Genomic DNA, 21,300 nt, shown 5'->3' with positions numbered 1-21,300 from the left:
TCACCCACGTCACATGACAACATAACCTCAACATCATCTCCTACGCCGACGGCACCCAGCTGATCATATCCCTCACCAAAGACCCAAACACCACCAAAGCCAACCTCCACAGAGGAATGAAGGCCGTAGCCGACTGGATGAAGGACAGCAGACTGAAGCTGAATTCAGAAAAGGCAGAGGTCCTCATTCTCAGACCCACCCCATCAGCCTGGGACGACTCTTGGTGGCCCACATCGCTAGGCACAGCCCCGTAACCCACAGACCACGCACGCAACCTGGGGGTCGTCCTCGACTCCAACCTCTCCATGACCAGGCACGTCAACGCCGTCCTGCTTCAACACCCTCCGAATGCTCCGCAGGATCTTCAAATGAATCCCCCCCGACAGGAGAAAAACCATCACCCAGGCCCTCATCACCAGCAGACTATACTACGGGAATGCCCTCTACTCAGGAACAATAACCAAGCTCCTGAGACGACTACAGCGAATCCAGAACGCCACGGCACAACTGATCCTCGACGTTCCCCAATGCAGCCACATACACCCCACCTGAGAGGCATGCACTGGATCCCCATCAACAAGAGTATCACCTTCAAACTCTTCATCCACGCACACAAAGCACTACACAACACCGGACCTACATACCTTAACCTCTTAAGTGCTGCGCCTATACCAGCGGCCGACGGCACCACTACCTCGGGAGTGCTGCCGTCGGCCGTTGGACGTTCCAACTGCACCTGCGCAATGGAACGTTCAGCACTGGAGCTGGACATTCCATAGCTGCTAAGGTGCTAACAACCGACTCAGCTTCCACACCCCCACCCGAAGCCTCCGCTCAGCCAACCTCGCCCTCGCCACAGTTCCTCGTATCCGGAAAGCCACCGCCGCCGGCAGATCCTTCTCCTACCTCGCTGCCAAGACCTGGAACACTCTCCCTACCAGCCTACGACAGACTCTGGACCTGCTGGCCTTCAGAAGACTTCTCAACTTCGATCAGTAGCACCCCCCCCCCCCCCAGCACCTTGAGACCCTCACTGGTATGTAGCGCGCTTTAGAAATGCAGTGATTGATTGATTGATTGATTCCACTTCATGACATCTATGACACAAGAACAGGAATGATAGAACACATGCGCTGACATACTGATACAATATGACTCCACTATACTTGTAAGTGATTTTTCTATGGATTTTTGTCGTAGTATTTCAGTGATTCAATCCACATGAAGGCATTACAGTCCTTTTTATTCCTTTCTCTTATGTTATCTCTAACTTCAGACACTTGTACATACCCAGAAGTACACCTTGTCCATACATTCCACTTCCAAACTGTTCATTTATTCTTGAGTGCCGAAATATGAAGGAGTTATGTACAGAGCAAGGATATTTGGCTACAACATTAGTGAAACAGTATTTGTCATCACAAATGGCATGATTGAGTACGCCTGTTTGCGATTTCTTTCGAGATGTGCTGTTCAAGATGGTGGGAGAAGGTTGATATGGGTGAAATCTATTGCACCAACAACATGTAGGAAATTTGCAACTTGGTAAAAACCTTTCTTCACTATTTAATTTGGGGGCCAGGTTTGGGGAAGGTGATGTGTAGCTCTGTTAGTCTCAGTATGGCTTCCAGAATTATTGTCAGGAAGGCAGACAAGTCACCCTGTGACATACCAGCCAACTGCAGCTCCAGCATTCTGGAATGATCCATAGGCTAATAGATGTAGCATTGACATAAGTTTCACATCACCTGGTATGCTTAGTGATTTGGTAATTGCTGGTTCAAGTGCTGGTGCAATTTGGTAAAGCAGACATACAATCATGTCCCAGCGTAGTCTATAATTCTTTACAATTTCGCCCACACACTTGACAAACAATGAATCACCCTACCACGCCCACTTTACATACATTTGCATGATTTTGATGCAAAACAACACCAGACTTGTATAATGCCATGCAGGCATGTGATTGTGCCGCTAAACTGGTTTTGCGCTACATTGTAAATGCATACATGACTTTGTGACACTGCCTCGCTCTAATATTTCTAGTAAATCTGGGCCTTCGTATTGGCATTAGCCAGTGGATACAGTGGCCTCCAGTTCTATTTTGAATTCTGATGGCCATTGGGCATGTTCCCCCTTTTACTTTTTTTATTTAACACAATTTGAGCACTAGTAGTTACATGTGCACAGTGTGATATGTTCTTGTTATTTGGTAATAATAATTGTCAAGCAAGAACAGTAAGTTGTATGATTATGTTTCTTGCAGCCCTGAAAAGGCGGAATGTAACTGTCAAACATGTGTTGACATCTTCAGCATCCATATATAAAAACTTTGCATTGTTGATATTTAACTAATTGTGACACTACAATGTTGTACTGGTAATATTCTATGAATTGAGATAATATATTACTTTTTGAAATGTGTCATATTAGATGGAAAAACTAACTGAAAATTGAAATATGTTCGAAATGAATGTGTTTTTCAATGAAAACAATACAAGCTAATACCAGAGGCAAAAAATTGGATAGTATTGGTGGTTTGCGCTTTAATTGTGCATCTTTACTTCCCTCTACCCCCAAATGTGTATTAAAGGAGTATGGAATGGTTTTCATCTATTAACCTATTGTGAGCCCATGACCAGGTTTGCTTGCGCCTTGACAGTAATTAATCAAGAAATATATTGGTGCGGCTAATGCCACACATGAATTTGACAACAGCAGTAAGTGTATAATCACTTCTTACACAAGCCATAAAGGGATTGCAGCAGTGTTGTCACAAACAGATAAATGTGGCAATGAAGTGACGGTGGCTTTTGCATTCAGAGCATTGTCTCCAACCGAGGAACATTGCTGAGTGGTGGAAAAGGAGACATAAGCTGTGGTGTGGGCCTCGAGCTTTTTAGGAACTTTGTGGGGGTTTCAATGTATTAGTCAGATGCAAACCTCTCGTCAAATTATTATCTATGGCAGGGTTGTTTACTGCAATTCCATGAATTGCCAGGCTATCCACAAGACATATGGATTATATTTACAAATTGCAATATGTACCTGGTGTGAAAAACAACGCAGCAACTGCTTGAGCAGGTTACCACTGTCTTTGTGTGAATTTCCAGAATAAAATGGTGAGGGTTGAGTGTGGCATGGGCAGATGGAAAGGAAAAGAGGGCAATAACTAAGGAAGAGTAGTGTGAAGCAAGGTACACAGACAAAATATCGAGTTTTAAATTTCGATATACAATTATATCGAAGATTAAATATCGATGGGACAAAATATCGAAGGTAAGTAATATCGACAGTCTTAATATCGATATTAGTATGATATCAGTAATATCGAAGTTTTAAATATCGATAACTTTGATGTTACTAATATCAATTTTTAAATAAATTTAGTGTATATTATATTGTATTTATTATGTTTTATTATTTATTTTTAATGTAATTTAATTAAATATTGTCTTTTACTACTGTAGCGGGTTGTGGGTTTATAGGGGAATAGGGTGGGAAGTAATTTAATTATGTTAAATTAATTATTAATTAGTAGGAATTATTAATTAATTAATTGAGAATGAATTTTTAATTAATTTTAATTAATTGATTACTTGATAAATATGTTCTGTAGCGGGTTATGGGTTTATAGGGGAATAGGGTGGGAAGTAATTTAATAATAATTAATTAATTAATTTATGTTTGTACATATTTTAATGAATAATTAATTGGTAATTAATTTATATTAATTAGTTAATTAATTAATATAATTTTGTAAATATTTTTAATTATTAATTAGTTGGTAATTAATTAATATTAATTAGTTAATTACATTAATTAGAGTAATTATTTTTATATATAACTTTTTGTTATTCTTAATTAATTAATTGGGAAAAATAATATTAATTATTAAATTAAATTAATTACAGCTAATGTGCTAATATATTTACTTTATTGTTATTGTTAATTAATAATTAATTGGTAATTAAATAATATTAATTCATTTTGGGTAAAGGAGTATTTTTAGGGTTCAGGGTCAGTTTTCAGTTTTTGGGTAAAGGGGTATTTTTAGGGTTCAGGGTCAGTTTTCAGTTCTTGGGTAAAGGGGTATTTTTAGGGTTCAGGGTCAGTTTTCAGTTTTTGGGTAAAGGGGTATTTTTAGGGTTCAGGGTCAGTTTTCAGTTCTTGGGTAAAGGGGTATTTTTAGGGTTCAGGGTCAGTTTTCAGTTTTTGGGTAAAGGGGTATTTTTAGGGTTCAGGGTCAGTTTTGGGTTTTTGGGGTGCAGGGATATTTTTAGGGTTCAGGGTCAGTTTTGGGTTTTTGGGGTACAGGCGTACAGGGTAAAAATAAAAAAAATTACATTAAATCAATTAAATGAAATTAAAAAAAAAACATTACATTAAAATATTAAGTGTTTTATTTATTTTAAATGTATATGTATTAGTTTTAAGTTTGTTTTAATATTTTTATTTAATATTTGTAAAATTATATGTATTTTAAAATTATTTTTACATTATTATTAATACATTTAAAAAAACAATATTTTTAATTTCGATATTTTTGTACTACGATATTATTTTTTCGATATTTTTGTACTTACCTTTATGAAGATATGACTCCGATATTTTTGATGTTGATATTTTTGTGCCGATATTTTTGTATTTCGATATTCTGTCTGTCGATATTATGTCAGACATTCGTGAAGCAATGGGTAGTCATTCCTTTAGAGAAAGTGAAATCATACGTGACAGAGAAGACATTTGTGGAGGAAGAATATCGCAAGTTCTGGAAAGTTCATGATGAATTATCTGTTCTTTGTGAAAGATCGATGAGAGTTGAGGGCATTGTACCACCGCAGAGTGTGAAAAATAAAGTTGTGGAATGATGTCATGAAGTGCATTTGGGCATAGTGAATATCAAGAGAAGAATCAAGGAGAGGTATTGGTGGCAGGGGAAGGATGGAGATGCTGAAAGGGAGTTTAGAGAATGTCCTGACTGTGAAGTTGCTGACAAATCTAAAGTTACTTTGTCACCACCTCTAGTGCACGTGCCAGTATGGCTTGGGAAATTACTGAAGTTAATATTATGTGTCCAGTGTGGGAGGAATATGAAAGTTGTGTTTTTGATTTGCTTGCCATGGATTTTTTTCTCGAAATGGCAGGAAGTGTACATTTGTTTAATTGTAAATGTTTTACTTGTATAATGTATGGATATTTAATAATGAATTGTGTATTGCTTTTATGGTTTTAACTAACCGGAATAAAGATATTTGATTTGGCAGGAAGTGGCTTTTGGGGAGATGCCACTGTGAAGGATGTTCTAAATTTTTTGGATGACTTGTTCCAAAGGGAAGGTCTGAGGTCTGCCTAGAAAAACAAATGCTGATAATGATGCTCAATTTAAGGCAGTGGAGATTGAATTGATTTTGCAGCATAATCAAGTGGAACATACATAAACATATGTTTATCAACCCGAAGGCAATGGCAAAGTTGAAAGATTTAATTGTGTTATAAATGGGGTTTTTCAAATGGCCAACAGCAACAAAAAAAACTGAATGTATCCAGTAAACTACGATTTAGAGGATGCAGTCTTTTTACAATCATTCGTGGTAGAGTGTCGTACAATAAGGATTCTCAGGGATAGGTGGATCATTCCAAGCAATTTAATTGGACACCGAATGCGGTTAAAGATAGAACCAAAAGATCACAGTATAAATTGTAATGTGATGGTAAATCTGGAGCTAGACTTGTGTAGCTACTTGTGGGATGGATATTACGAGTCAGAAAATCTGGAGAAGTGAGAAAAGGTGAAAGTAAAAATTCTAAACCGTTGATGGCAAAAGATGTATATTTGCATGCTGTGAAGTTAAGTGATGGTCATGTAAGGCATATGAGTAGAATGGCAAGATGCAAGGGTGCAGTGAGGGTGGAAGTAGATGAAGTAGTGAGGGAGCAGTATAATTGGTCGGATGAGTATAAGACAGAAGATGATTGAGGGAGAGTAGATGGAGGAGTAGTAGATATGAACCAGTGTGAAGAGAGGTATGTCAATTTTGGTATTGGCCAGGAAAGGTGTGAACAAAGTAAATCTGGTTGTAATGTCAAGGAGCCCAGGGGCCTTATTTATGAAGGCCTTGCGTCAGTTTTGCGCCGCCGGTGCGTCACTTTTTGTGACGCACCAGCGGTGTAAAAAATGTGCCTCGTTGCGCCATATTTAAAAAGTGACGCATCTAGGTAGATGCGTCACTTTTTAAACCCATGCGCCACATTATACCTGCGTCAGGTATAATGTATGCAGAGGGGGCGTTCCCCCGCAAAAAGCCTCGTAATAGTGACGCAATGAAATCTATGAGATTTCACTGCGTCACTTTTAGGATGCTTTTACGTCAAAATCTTGCCCCTGCCTCACAGCAGGCGTAAGACTGACGCAAGCCCTTTCACATGGGGCTTTCCCCATGTGAAAGGACGCATTGCTGGAGTTGCGTCACTTTTGTGACACACTCCAGCAATGCTTCACTTTTGCGCTTACAGATGCGTCCGAAATACTGACGTATCTGTAAGTCCTTGCAACATGATGCGTCATACATTAACTATGACGCATCATTGGTCTTGCAAGGAGTGCGCATGAAAAGTGACGCGTTGCTGTTTTCACGCAGCGATGCGTCACTTTTCATAAATGAGGCCCCAGGTACCTAGAGGATTATATTACTTTTATGTACTTGAAGTTTTTTTTTTTTTGATTGTAGTATTAATACAATTTATTTATAGGATATTGTTTCACAGGGTTTCAATTATTATGTGAAATGTTGTGTTCAAGCCACAGTCTCAATCAAGATTCAAAATGTTAGTACACTCTTTAGTCAGCCCTGGTCAACAGGTGGCACAGATATCTTCCTCCTCCTTCCACCAGCTTCAAATGACCACATTCTAGTACCCCATGAAGAATCACATTCCATACCCATTCCTTGACATCATAACAGAATCTTATTATACCAGAAGAATGCCAGTACACAGCAATACATTTGCACACATAAATGCAGACAAAAAGCTTTTAGTAACGTTATTTAGTTATCCATATTTAGGGCAAAAAATATTAATTTATGGGTAATACCACATCTATATTTGAGCTGTATCATCTGAGAGAAAAAAAGCATCAGACTTCAAAATTAATCATATGTTTAGGTAAAATATTGCCGTTAAACATTGCACGGTGTGTACAGTACCAAAGTTCTATAGTGCATATTTAGGCTTTCCTGTTTTAGGTTTAAACCTATAATAACTGATAAAACCTTCTGAACTTGCGAGTAGCGGCAGTCTCTGCCTTCCATCTTGGGGACCTCGGGCTGACTCTAGCCCCCTCACTGCTTCTTACCGCAAGCCCAGCACAGCCTGGTGGGTCTCGCTGTCCCAGGCTGCACCGGCCTGTCAGTTGCCAAATTGCTCCCAGCTGCTGCAGGGGGAGGCGTGGTGATCACGCTACAAAGCGCTGCCTGAATCCCCGCGGCGCCGAGCGAAGCCCGGCCAAGGGCGGGCCCGTCTGAACCCGTCCGAAACTGTCAAGGCTGGGCTGGGCCAAGGCTCTTGGTCATTATTTCCTTTTTATGTAGCCTCACCGCCCAGGCAACAAAGAAAGACTATCTAGTGCCACCCTCTGGAGGCACTAGATAGTCTCTTTCAACTTTGGACTAGATTATTTAAGTGTTTGTGCTGCACCTTTTTAACACTCAATTACATTAGCTTTGTGTACATGGTTCATTTCATTTATTTTTAGCAAAATTGTGATTACTCTTTTTTAATAATGTCAAAGCGGAAGGGAAATAAAACTTCTGTTGAGCATGCAAGTGCAACCATCGATACTTACCTTGTTAGAACAGTGAGTGTGATTAACGATGAAATAGTTAGAGCGGAATGGCGACTTTCGCTGGATTTAGGTAGCTTACCAGCAACGCCCCTCATTCCCCTGGTAGAACCCCACGTAGATTGCAGGGAGCCCAGTAGTTCAGGTGCTATGTCATCTATTGGTTTAGTCCAATCACCAACAACACTGGATGATACCCCTAATACATCAGCTCAAAGGTCGCCTGCCCCCAGAGTCAGAAGGGGATGCAGAAAGACTCAAATTAACCGGGGTCCAATTAATATTAGCAAGGGCGTCAAAATACTACCTGCACACATACCAAGTATAGACGGGCAACCAGGTAACATTAGCACTGTGGTTTTAAATGACAGAGTGGGCTAAAGAACGCTGATGGATTAAACCCAGATCCTTTGACTGGGTGTGAGTGTTTGATTGATTCAGATGCTGGGTGTGAGTGTTTGATTGATTCAGATGCTCCGTCCATCACCACCCCCTTTTGTACCGCTTTTGGCCGCCATAAGTGTGGCAGGGTATGCTCAGACGTGAGTCCCTTGCTCACTTTGCCACTGGATTCAAGCAAGCCGGGCTGAAGACGGCTGGAATGCCAAAAACCGGGCCTCGGAAGCTTGTTTCCGGTCCAGGGAAGACATGGCTTGGCAGTTCGGGCTGGACTGTTCCCATGAGGCACAGGCTCAGACTGATTTGCATATAGCCATGTCTGAACTTGGGGGGCAGAGTGGCATAAGAACGGTGATGGATTAAACCCAGATCCTTTGACTGAGTGTGAGTGTTTGTTTGATTCAGGTGCTCCGTCCATCACCACCCCCTTTTGTACCGCAAGGTTCAATGTAGCAGTGGGAGGGCTAAGGCTTCTACAGTGGAGCTTAATAGACAAATAACTAGTAATGAGAATGGAAAGGGGCGACCACTCGGTCCCCCCGAACGTATGGCAGAGTGCCTCGATCCCCCCGGGAAGCCATTTTGGGCGGGAGGCGCGTCTCGGCTGGTATGCCCGAAGCGGCGTAGCCGGGGCGCGCTTTTTCCCGCCCTAGAGTGGGCTGGCCTAGACACTGACGCGGCTGGCCACGCCCTCGGGGCAGGCAGGGGCGGGTTTACGCCCGCCCTGAAGATGGATAAAAAGGGACGCAAGACCAGAAGACAGCCTCTTGTTCCTGTGCTCTGAAGCTGCACCACCTCGCTGCACGTGAGCTCGAGACGGAACGAAGAGCCAATTTTGAGCGTTTTAATCGTTCTTGTTTGTTTTACAGTTACTTTGTTGGAGAATGCCGAAGAAGGTGGGAAAGCGCATGACGACTGACCAGATGCTTCGTGTTCTCATGAAGGAGATGTCCGAGCTAAAGAAGCGGGTGGACAAGAATGAGGAAGGGGGTCCAAAACGTCCTTTGGCGGGAGCAGCCCCGGGAGGGAAAAACAAGAGGCCCAGGAGGGGGGCAGCGGGTGAAGACATCCCGGGTCCCAGTGCCCCGCTCGAGGCTCCAACTCCCGTGCCGGAGGAGGGGAATCCAATTCCCGTTGTGGTCACCCCCGTGTCCGAGGATGATATGCCGCCCGAGTTGGCAGCACAATTGGCAGCGTGGTTGGGTAAAGGTAACGAGGGCGCCACGGCTGTCGATGCGCAGGCGCTGATGAAGCAATTGCGTGAGAAAAGGGAAGCAGCCAAGGTGCCCGTGCCGGCTGCAGTAGGGGACAAGACACCAGGGACGATTGCGACCACAGAGGCAGCGTCAGGTGCAGGTAAGCGGCCATTGCCGATCGCGAGGGATGAGTCAACCCCCTCGCGAAGAGAAAGGTTGGGGCAACATGTTCCTTTGTCAATTAAGGAAAAGATTTGGGCGGGGGAGTATGTGAACATTTTCTCACTGCTTGTTGATCATTATGAGGTAGAGCATGTAAAGAGTCAGAAGGATCTCATGCATCCGAGTGTTTGTTGCGCAAAAATGGCCGCCTTTAAAGTGAATGAGAATATCGGCAATTGGGGCAATGCTTGGGGAATCTTTACATCAATCTTGGGGGAACGTAGACCTGAGTTGCTTTCCGAGTTCCCAATCTATCAATCACGAATCATGGGGTACTCGACATCGCACCAGGGTAATCATTGGTTCTGTTACGATAATCTGTTCAGAAAAGAAAAGGAGCATAATAAAAGTTTAACCTGGGATTGTTATGATTCCTTGACTTGGGATAAAATGAAGGAGTCAGGGATGTTAAAAATGCCGTTGGTAGGAAGTAATGTTGGCGAATCCTCCCGGCAATATGCGGGGACGCCCTTTCGATCAGGTACGGGTACCGACGAGTACTCGAAACCTGCCGGCAGTACCGGGAAAAAGGGTTTCTGCTTTAATTTCAACAGGGGTAAATGTACTAGACCCCAGGGATCGTGTAAATTCAAACATGAATGTAGCGGTTGTGGGTCGTCCCATCCTGAGTCCTCGTGCAGAGCCAGAACGGGTGATAATGGGGGGAGAGGAGGTGCCAAACAGGGCTAATATAGTCCGAGGGGCGCCTTTACCTACCCCGATTGATACCCTGGCGATGATTCCCTGGCTCAGTGAATACCCGGATCGTACTTCTGCTGGGGTGCTGCGGAACGGTTTTTCGTATGGTTTCCGCATCCCGGTAGGGGACTTTCAGGGTGTGGAAAAGTGTAAAAATCAACTTTCCGTCCTGCAGCATACGACCGTGGTACAGGATAAGATCCGAAAAGAGGTGACTCGAGGTCGGGTCGCCGGCCCGTTTAGTGTACCCCCGGTCCAGAATTTTGTTTGTTCTCCCTTAGGGGTAGTCCCCAAGAAAGACCCCGGTGAGTTCCGACTGATTCACAATTTATCAGCTCCGCGAGGTCTTTCCGTAAATGATGCAATCAATCCAGAAGTGTGTTCGGTGCGGTACGCATCCTTCGATGAGGCCGTAGCCATTTTGAATCGCCTGGGGCCCGGGGCGCTGATGGCGAAGTCAGATATCGAGTCAGCGTTCCGATTGCTCCCGGTACACCCAAACGACCAGCGTCTCCTAGGATTCATGTTTCAGGGTTGTTATTACATGGATAGGTGTATGCCAATGGGGTGCTCTATATCCTGTGCTTATTTTGAGAAATTCAGTAGTTTTCTACAATGGGTCTTCACAAAGAAAACAGGTTTCCAAGATGTAATGCACTACCTTGATGATTTTCTGTTTCTTGGGGCAGCCGGGGATCTTGAATGTGGCCGGGCCTTGGCCGAATTTTGTGTGTTAATGAAACAGTTTGGTGTGCCATTGGCGCCGGGTAAAACAGTGGGTCCTACGACTTGCCTCGAGTTTCTGGGGATCGAGTTGGACTCCATTGAAGGGTGTTTCCGTTTGCCAGCTGAGAAAGGGTTGAAGTTCAGGGCTGCGCTGCAAGTGTGTATAAATGCATCTAAAGTTACGCTGCAACAATTACAGCATTTGGTGGGACAGTTGAATTTTGCCCTGAGGGTAATACCAATGGCCCGCCCCTTTTTCCCGTTCAATTGCCCAAGCGATGGTCGGCCTTAAAGAGTGCCATCATCGCACGAGACTATCGGCCGAGATCCGCCAGGACATGCGTATTTGGTTAGCATTTCTGGCGGACTTCAATGGTAGAATCGTCTGGAATGAACCAGCCGTGTCTTCTGAAGAGCTGGGGCTGTGGACAGATTCAGCAGGAAGCATAGGTTTTGGCGCCATCTTCGGCACCAAATGGTCGGCGCGAAGATGGCCGACATGGTGGCATGAGAATGGTCTGACGAGTAATATTGCTTTCCTGGAACTGTTTCCCATCTTGGTGGCCTTGAGAACATGGCCCGATGGGTTCAAAGATCACTCTGTCATATTTTGGTCTGACAATATGACCGTGGTCGAGTGCATCAATAGTCAGGCAGCACGTTGTAAACTGATTTTAAGATTGCTTAAGGAAATTGTTTTACTATGTATGCAATTGAACGTGCTGTTCAGAGCAAAACATGTTCCAGGGGTGATGAATCAGGCGGCTGACGCACTGTCTCGTTTTCAAATGCAGGCTTTTTTGGGTTTCCTCCCCTCAGCGGACCCAGAGCCGGCACCCTTTCCCGAAGCTCTCTGGTCTCTCGGTGCCCCGAACTTCGTCACCTCGTGGGAGAGAGTCTAGCACCAAGGACGAGGAAGGCATACGAAGGGGCGTTTCGGGCCTATTTAGCCTTTTTGGGGAGTGATAGAGAGCGACTTTGGGGTCACGAGGAAGGGGTAGTGAATTTCCTGATGTCCTTACGTAGGGCTGGGAAATCGGTGGCTACGGCCCAGAGGCATCGTGCTGCCATTTCCTTTGTTGCCAAAGCACACGCTATCCAGGACCCAACAGCGTCTTTCGTTGTACAGAAGGCGCTGCATGGGTGGCAACGCCTTGAGGGTCGCAGAGTAGATGAAAGGCGCCCGATAGGTTTGGATAGATTGTCCCAGTTGTTGGCCACACTCCCGGCCACATGTTCATCTCAGTTTGAGGCGGTGCTGTTCCGAGCCGCTTTTACGCTAGCATTCCACGGAGCAATGCGGGTAAGCGAACTAGTTGCAAGGAACAAACTGGATGTGGCAGGGGGTTTGTGCCAGGAACACGTTCAGATCAGGGGAGAAACAATGACTGTCTCCTTTGTAAAATCCAAGACTGATCAAGATGGGATGGGTGACTGCGTCATCATACGCAGGATTCCGGGGTCCTCCATATGTCCGGTAAAGTGTTTAGAGGATTACCTAGCACGAAGGGTGGCATCCTGGGGGGGGACTTTGTTAAGACACGCTGACGCCACCCCACTGACGAAATTTCAGTTTCAGCGGGTGCTTGCGATGTCAATTGCCGCTGCGGGCTTGAACCCGGGCGAATTTGGGACCCATTCCTTTCGGATAGGGGCTGCCACGGAAGCTACAGCCAGGGGTCTTAATGTTGAGCAAGTGAAACGAGTGGGGCGTTGGTCCTCCAATTGTTACAAAAGATACGTGCGGTTGCACATGTTGTGAAGCTGTAATAATGTACTCACGCTTCTTGTTTTTGTTTGGTTTTCAGTTACGCAAGCCTACGAGGCGGGGCGGACTATGCAGTCGACCCTACACCGGGCCAGCGGTCAGACATCACCGGCTGTGAAAAAGGAGGTGTGGGTCGTGGGCCACTCATACGTGAGGCGTGCCGCAGACGTATTCAAAGCAGGTGACATGATTCACGTAGCTGGGGAATACGGGTACAGGATGTCCTTCTACGGAAGGGGCGGTCTCTGTATTGACCAGTTTCAAACATTTTTCGAGGGTTTGTTAGGGCGGACAAGGTCACCGCCGTCTATAGTTATAGTGCATGTTGGGGGTAATGATTTGGTCACCATCGGTAGACGACTACTCCTGGAGGCAATGCTTTCCACCGTGAGTTGGTTGGCGAGGAGAGTTCCGGGGTGCACGATTGCATGGTCCCATTTGATTCCACGAAAGGTGTGGCGGGGGGCTATCTCTATTCCTGCTTTGAACCATTCCGTTAGAAAGCTTAACAATAAAGTGAGTAGGTTGTTCCGTTCCGGGACATTGCATTCTATTTCTCATAGCTGTATTAATGATGACAGTATGTATTCGGGGGATGGTGTGCATTTGTCTTGGGTGGGGAATGAGTTACTCTTAGGCGACTTCTTAGCATGGTTAAAATCATTGAAACATGACCTTTAGGTAGGAGTTGTGTGGGGGGTCCGGATAGCCGGTCAACTATCCGGCCTGTGGCGGTAAGGTCATGATCGGTGAGCACTAATTGGAAGATCCCTATGAGTGGGCGTCACCCAACACGGATGGGAGCGCTCGGGGGAGGTGGCCTTTGGCCCCTCAACGGGGAGGCGGTCCCTTCTAAGGATGGGTCGCCGAAAGAAGAGGAAAGGCGGTCAAGGCCCCTTCCTGTGTAGGAGGGGTTACAGCCCCCTCCTGGGGAATTTCCCGGGGCCAGTGACATCTGCGACGGCAGATGCGGTAAGTTGTGTGGGGTTGGGGGGAGGTCTACGATACCTTCTAGATACCTCACACGAGTCTTCGAACGACCTTTAACTGGCGTCGAGTTGATAAGTGCCCCCGTCAAGTCAAGGGAAATTGGTAGTAGTTGCACTTGAGTACGCCTCAGTGCTGTCGCCCCTCCAAGTGGGGGGGGTATGTCTGGTTAGGGATCTTGACACCGGTTACGACCTTGCCGTTGGCCCTTAAACGTTAGGATGTACAATTTCAATATTTCAAGTAAATGTTTTGTAGGATGTTAGTTCGGCTAGGAGAACCTCTGTATTAGAGAATCTGTTAAGGTTAGCCAAACATCGCAATGTGGTATGAAATTGTACATTAATGTTTAAATGTTTTTTAATTTTTTGTTTTAATAAATACGGCCGGGAGGGTCACTCCCTCCCACTTCCAAAAACTTCAAGAACTGTTTCCGGTTTCCCTTCTTTGGGGATTGTGTTGAGAGGGGGTGGCGGGTATCTCAGCCATATGGAAAGGGGCGACCACTCGGTCCCCCCGAACGTATGGCAGAGTGCCTCGATCCCCCCGGGAAGCCATTTTGGGCGGGAGGCGCGTCTCGGCTGGTATGCCCGAAGCGGCGTAGCCGGGGCGCGCTTTTTCCCGCCCTAGAGTGGGCTGGCCTAGACACTGACGCGGCTGGCCACGCCCTCGGGGCAGGCAGGGGCGGGTTTACGCCCGCCCTGAAGATGGATAAAAAGGGACGCAAGACCAGAAGACAGCCTCTTGTTCCTGTGCTCTGAAGCTGCACCACCTCGCTGCACGTGAGCTCGAGACGGAACGAAGAGCCAATTTTGACCCACCCACCAGCCCCTGAGGACAGCTAGTTGTTTTAATAAAATTTGATCAATGATTCTATTTCGTTTTCAGGTTATCGTAGTGTTGTGTTGATATTGAATGTGTAATAAAGATTGGTCTAATTTTACAAGTTTTTGATTAAAGAACTTCGGTTGTAAGGTCTATTTGTAAACAGGTTTTTTCGGTCATAATGGCCAATGTAGTTTCGTTTAGTTATCATTTGTCGTATTTATTTTGGTCGGGCGGTAAGGTCATGATCGGTGAGCACTAATTGGAAGATCCCTATGAGTGGGCGTCACCCAACACGGATGGGAGCGCTCGGGGGAGGTGGCCTTTGGCCCCTCAACGGGGAGGCGGTCCCTTCTAAGGATGGGTCGCCGAAAGAAGAGGAAAGGCGGTCAAGGCCCCTTCCTGTGTAGGAGGGGTTACAGCCCCCTCCTGGGGAATTTCCCGGGGCCAGTGACATCTGCGACGGCAGATGCGGTAAGTTGTGTGGGGTTGGGGGGAGGTCTACGATACCTTCTAGATACCTCACACGAGTCTTCGAACGACCTTTAACTGGCGTCGAGTTGATAAGTGCCCCCGTCAAGTCAAGGGAAATTGGTAGTAGTTGCACTTGAGTACGCCTCAGTGCTGTCGCCCCTCCAAGTGGGGGGGGTATGTCTGGTTAGGGATCTTGACACCGGTTACGACCTTGCCGTTGGCCCTTAAACGTTAGGATGTACAATTTCAATATTTCAAGTAAATGTTTTGTAGGATGTTAGTTCGGCTAGGAGAACCTCTGTATTAGAGAATCTGTTAAGGTTAGCCAAACATCGCAATGTGGTATGAAATTGTACATTAATGTTTAAATGTTTTTTAATTTTTTGTTTTAATAAATACGGCCGGGAGGGTCACTCCCTCCCACTTCCAAAAACTTCAAGAACTGTTTCCGGTTTCCCTTCTTTGGGGATTGTGTTGAGAGGGGGTGGCGGGTATCTCAGCCATATGGAAAGGGGCGACCACTCGGTCCCCCCGAACGTATGGCAGAGTGCCTCGATCCCCCCGGGAAGCCATTTTGGGCGGGAGGCGCGTCTCGGCTGGTATGCCCGAAGCGGCGTAGCCGGGGCGCGCTTTTTCCCGCCCTAGAGTGGGCTGGCCTAGACACTGACGCGGCTGGCCACGCCCTCGGGGCAGGCAGGGGCGGGTTTACGCCCGCCCTGAAGATGGATAAAAAGGGACGCAAGACCAGAAGACAGCCTCTTGTTCCTGTGCTCTGAAGCTGCACCACCTCGCTGCACGTGAGCTCGAGACGGAACGAAGAGCCAATTTTGACCCACCCACCAGCCCCTGAGGACAGCTAGTTGTTTTAATAAAATTTGATCAATGATTCTATTTCGTTTTCAGGTTATCGTAGTGTTGTGTTGATATTGAATGTGTAATAAAGATTGGTCTAATTTTACAAGTTTTTGATTAAAGAACTTCGGTTGTAAGGTCTATTTGTAAACAGGTTTTTTCGGTCATAATGGCCAATGTAGTTTCGTTTAGTTATCATTTGTCGTATTTATTTTGGTCGGGCGGTAAGGTCATGATCGGTGAGCACTAATTGGAAGATCCCTATGAGTGGGCGTCACCCAACACGGATGGGAGCGCTCGGGGGAGGTGGCCTTTGGCCCCTCAACGGGGAGGCGGTCCCTTCTAAGGATGGGTCGCCGAAAGAAGAGGAAAGGCGGTCAAGGCCCCTTCCTGTGTAGGAGGGGTTACAGCCCCCTCCTGGGGAATTTCCCGGGGCCAGTGACATCTGCGACGGCAGATGCGGTAAGTTGTGTGGGGTTGGGGGGAGGTCTACGATACCTTCTAGATACCTCACACGAGTCTTCGAACGACCTTTAACTGGCGTCGAGTTGATAAGTGCCCCCGTCAAGTCAAGGGAAATTGGTAGTAGTTGCACTTGAGTACGCCTCAGTGCTGTCGCCCCTCCAAGTGGGGGGGGTATGTCTGGTTAGGGATCTTGACACCGGTTACGACCTTGCCGTTGGCCCTTAAACGTTAGGATGTACAATTTCAATATTTCAAGTAAATGTTTTGTAGGATGTTAGTTCGGCTAGGAGAACCTCTGTATTAGAGAATCTGTTAAGGTTAGCCAAACATCGCAATGTGGTATGAAATTGTACATTAATGTTTAAATGTTTTTTAATTTTTTGTTTTAATAAATACGGCCGGGAGGGTCACTCCCTCCCACTTCCAAAAACTTCAAGAACTGTTTCCGGTTTCCCTTCTTTGGGGATTGTGTTGAGAGGGGGTGGCGGGTATCTCAGCCATAGAGTCATGTAGCGCCAGAACCTAGGAGGGAAAAGTCAATCTATGAAGTTAAGCGCAGTAATACTATAAATTTACCGTCTGATTGTGCACCATATGTGGCTGTTTTAACGAATGTTCCACCCCTGAACCAAAACATGAACCCAAATCAGTTGGAGACCCATGAATCTCTTAAAAACAAAACGGTATCCTGGCTTAACCGTCAATGTGGGTTCCCTGTGATTTACTCCAATCAGATCTTTACAACGAGAAGGGTCAATTGGATCAGAAATTCTAATAAAAGTATCAAGGGTGATTGCATTATCGTTAATTTAAAAACCCCCCACTTTGCCGCAACCTCCCTGATAAGAGCAACATTGTTACCATATACTGAACAAGGTATCATATTATGCCCACTTGGCTATTTTTATAGCCATTTAACGCACCAAACAAATGATAGAGTAAATAGAGATTTCCTTCCTCCTAATAGATCCCCTGATATACATCCAACTTTTGAGGTACCTGTACCTAACCGGTTTCAAGCCCTGAGTACCCTAGATGTAAACGATTGACATAATCTGGACCGCCCTATTTTTTGAAGTGGCGGCTTCTCCCAGATTTGATGAAATAGAGGGGGAAAAACTAGATGATCTGGGGACTATGTATGTGGATAAACCAAGCAACGCCACAGATTTAAGGGGAGATTATATAACCGAGCAAAGGGCGGGGGATGCCCTGTCAGGAGATCCTATTCAAGAGCAGATTGCTATCTGTGGCAATAAAGGGATATCCAATGTTAGTTGAAACATTGCTGGGTTGGCCTCAAAAGGGGAGACGCTAAGTTGGATGAATTTTATCAAATCGCATGATATCATTTGTTTCCAAGAAAACTGGTGCACAGACTTAGTTAGCTATGATGGTTTTGTCTCTTATAACTTACAAGCGCAGGGCTCGGTGTCTGGAAGAGCTAAGGGAGGTCTCTTGATATTGGTCTCCATAAATCATTCTTTAACTGTGGAAAGGTATTTGAAGGTTGGGGTTCACTCACAGATTCTTTGGTTGCACGAGAAGCATGACCGTAACGTTCTTTTAATGAATTATTATAATAACATATTCGACAACACGCGGCATAGAGTTGTGAAGGATCTTGAGGTCGCTATAGAGAAATTGATTGCAGAGGAAAATGTTATTTTTGATTTTATTTGGGTAGGTGATTTTAATATTTCAACTTGTACTATGTCTACCCATAAGGTATGTGGGGTTAAATGTAATACAGGAGTGGATGATTTGCACTTCCCTCATAACATTTATGGTGAGACACTACATAAAATTATGGCAGATCATGACTTGGAACTTTTACAATATGTAAATGATGAGCGTGGATATACTATCCCTACCTATACGGGTAGGAACACAAATTCTATCATTGATCATGTAGTTGTATCATCTAATATTACACCACTTTGTATGGCCCCAAGGATTGAAGAAACCCTACTGAGTTACCACAATTGTATTATTTTAGTAACTATTATCTGGGAAGGTGGGTCTGTCCCCATTACGAGAATTGTGGAGAACATTGAACCACACAGACCTAATGGGATGAGATTAAGATGGAAAGGAGGAAAATCTGAGGCCATATTCAAAACCATTGGTAAAGGGTTTACTGTGGAAATTAATGACATCCTGACTACTGATAATGACTCAGAATGTATTTTAGGGAATTTTAAAGGCATTAACAAATTTATCGACACCATTTTTACTAGGTTTGGCAAGGGGAAAACCACTTATAGTAAGGGATTAGCGACCAGGCCAAGGGAACAGAAATTGGTAACCCACCTGAGATTTGATTACAACTTAGCTCTTAAGCGCAGGAAGGGAGAGCTGCAGCAGAAGGCCTGGGAAACTTTGACACAGGCAGCGGAAATGTCCAACTGTGCCCTCTTCTGGGCAACAGTTAATTCCCCTTTCCTAAAAAATGACTCGATCCCAGAGCTTAGGTCTAATGTTACTAGTGAGGCCTGGGTAACCCATTTTTTCACTATATTCAAATTTGATTGCCCCTATGATGCTAACTGTAGATCTTGGCCTATTGTGCCTCTAGATTTTACTGTAGCAGAGGTAGAACTAGGCATTAGTGCCAGTAAGGTGTGGAAGGCCCAGGGGCCGGATGGGGTTTCCTATAGATGTCTATAAAGCTGTTCCGTCGCTGTGGAGTACCCTATTAACTATTGAATTCAATGCAGCTGTGAGCAGCGGTGTTCCACCGACCTGGGGAGAATATATTATAATCCCGATCCATAAGAAGGGAGATAGGTCGGATGTTAAAAACTACCGCCCTATTTCCCTATTAGACTCCTCTGTTAATATCACGAGCTGGGTATTGTTGGTACAGTTGGAAGAATGGGCGGAGGCCAATGGGATCTTGGCCAGTACCCAATATGGCTTTAGGAAAGGGAGTGGAACATTTGATCATTGTATAAACTTAGATCTGCTTATTGGGAAATACACCAAGGCCAAACAGGGCTCTCTATATCTCTGCTTTGCAGATTTAAGTAGTGCCTTCGGCCTGGTGGATCATCCCACCCTATGGTCAACGCTGCTAGAGCTTGGGGCCCCAGAAGCAATAATCTTCTTTTTAGCCCGGTTGTATGAAAATCTGCAAACCAGCGTCTGATATGGGGTAAGAGGGGAGTGTACCCCCAAATTTAACGTTAGGTGTGGCATTAGACAAGGCTGTGTCCTTGACCCCCTGCTTTTTACACTTTTTATTAACGAGGTAGATGCAGTTTTAAAAACTATAAGTGCTGATGCTCCTCAGGTAGAAGGGATCGACGTGCGGGTATTGTTATATGCGGACGATGCCGTGTTACTGTCTAGAACCCCTATTGGCCTCCAGCGTTTAATAGATAGGTTCTCCGTTTTTATAAAGGACAGGAAACTGCTTATCAACAGGAATAAAACCCACACTATGATCTGTGGGGTAGGCCGTAAGAGGCCCCATACCTTTTTTATAGATGGCGAGAGAGTGCTACAAGTAGACACATTTTGTTATTTAGGAATTACTTTCGCCAAAAATAGAACATGGTCGCACGAAATTACCAATGTTCGTGCAAAGATGGCCAAAAGTGCCCACAGGGTTTTTAGATTTGCGGGAAAGATAGGTGACAGACGCATCAGGGACATGATGCAGATCTATAAATCCAGATGCCTGTCTACTGTCTATCGCCCTGTATGGGGCTGGGGTGTGGGGATATTGCCCTTATGGCTGTCTGTAAATTGAGGAAAATATTTTCCTAAAAAAACTATTGTGTTTACTATCCTCAGCCCCAACTGATTTAACCCACAGAGAACTAGGGATTAATTATCTGTCAGATCTGATATCCCTAAGGCCCCTAATGATCTGGCGATCTATCTGGCAAAAGGAGGAGACAGCCCTCAATAGACTTGTGATTAGTGACTGTCTCGCATTGGATAACCATCTTAGGATTCCCTGGTTAAAATATATTGTACACAGTTTTCAGGAAATCTTTGACTTAAATATTTTGTCTGATCCGTATGCTGCTGTAGCAATTTCTAAAACAGAGATGAAGACCATATTTATGTCGTACAGAGCTAAGAGGCGTGCGAACAGTAGTGGTTTACTGTGTGCCTGTCTGTTCTATAACAAATACATAAATAGTGAGGGTTTTCAATTATACCTCAGTCAGGGACAAGACCGTCACACAGATGTGTTCTCATTAGGCTTAGGCTCGGGCTAGTACACCACCTGGTGGCTTTCCAACACTTTATAAAGCACTCAGTCGGCCCTTGCCCGTGTGATGGTCAATCCAAACAAAGCACATTGCACTTTTTTATCATATGTAATCTCTACATTATTTTTACGTATTGCCTACCTCAAACCTATGTTCATAAAATATGGAGTTTGTTCTGTAAATGATGCAATGAAGTTGATTTTTAATATGCAAAATCCAGACATTTGTTTTTTTACTGCCACATTTTTATACAAATCAATTAATGCCAGGAAAAGTATGATGTTTTAACTTATGTGTGTATAAATGACTATCTCTGCAACGTTGTTTAAATGTGTATGTTTTATGTGCTTTTATGGTCATTTTTGATATGTACTGAATAAAGCTTTATGAAATGAAATGAACTGATAAAACCACACCAAAAGGAAAATAGCCCTCACCGGTGTAAACATATAAACACTGAAAACACTCTTGCACAACCACAACCTAAATGCCATTCAAATAAAGGAAAAGGAGAGTGAAAGTCATTTTTTATTTCTTCCTGAAGGGGCTAATACAATGTAACTTTGTTACACAAGGTAGCAGCAGGAAAGACTTGGCTAACATTATCCTGCTTGA

This window comes from Lissotriton vulgaris, chromosome 3_1 (genome assembly GCF_964263255.1).
Source record: "Lissotriton vulgaris chromosome 3_1, aLisVul1.2, whole genome shotgun sequence".
In the NCBI taxonomy this organism is placed as follows: domain Eukaryota; kingdom Metazoa; phylum Chordata; class Amphibia; order Caudata; family Salamandridae; genus Lissotriton; species Lissotriton vulgaris.
This window is presented reverse-complemented; position numbering follows the sequence as displayed.